Source organism: Nyctereutes procyonoides, unplaced genomic scaffold (genome assembly GCF_905146905.1).
Source record: "Nyctereutes procyonoides isolate TBG_1078 unplaced genomic scaffold, NYPRO_anot_genome, whole genome shotgun sequence".
NCBI lineage: Eukaryota > Metazoa > Chordata > Mammalia > Carnivora > Canidae > Nyctereutes > Nyctereutes procyonoides.
This window is the reverse complement of record NW_026575043.1, coordinates 4,386,704-4,387,416: the sequence shown is the minus strand read 5'-3', so window position 1 is coordinate 4,387,416 and position 713 is coordinate 4,386,704. Positions and strand designations below refer to the sequence as shown.

At 31.7% G+C, this 713-nt stretch overlaps 1 pseudogene; it reads left to right on the top strand.

Moving 5' to 3' along the window:
• Positions 1–217: 217 nt before the first annotated feature.
• LOC129508422 (U4 spliceosomal RNA) lies at positions 218–342 on the top strand (annotated as a pseudogene).
• Positions 343–713: the final 371 nt, after the last annotated feature.

Here is a 713-nt window from a genome sequence, read left to right as displayed (position 1 = left end):
CATAATTGCTGAAAATGAAAACTTTATACTCTCAATAGGTATTGAAAATATCTCCTAAAATGTTACAGAAATTCTTCCTCACCCAAAGGGACTTACCTGACCCCATCTTTGTCAATATTGATGCAATCATTTACCAAAAACATCTATATTGATTTCATAAACAAAAAGCTGTTTTCCACTGCTGTGGTAATAATTTGATAAGTTTAATTTGTGCTGAAGCTTTGTGCAATGGCAGTATTGTAGCCAATGAGGTTTATCCGAGGCGCGATTATTGCTAATTGAAAACTTTTCCTAATTTTACAGGCTGAATAATCAGTGACTTTTTGCTTACGTCTTCTGTTGAACTTGTAGTGATGTTTTAGTGTTTGCCGAGCAATCATAAAGGATGTTTATATATTATTGTTACAAACTCTTTAATAGTAAGATTAATTGTAAGTAGTTCCCAGGTTTTTTATTTGCCTTCTGTTTCTTTGTTATTTGATATATAAAAGATTTTTTTTTTTTTTAGGTAGCTAAGTCTACCTGCCTCTCCTTTTGAAATCTACTTTCTTCTCATCTGAGGAGTTGTAAACTGACTCCTTCAATAACAGGTAAAAGAATTAAGCAAATTCAGAAAAATAAATTAAGTAGCTTCTTATACTTCTTTTATAGCACTTACTACTGCTACACATTTTTACATGCACATGCCTTGTCTTCCTTACTACCCTAAAAGT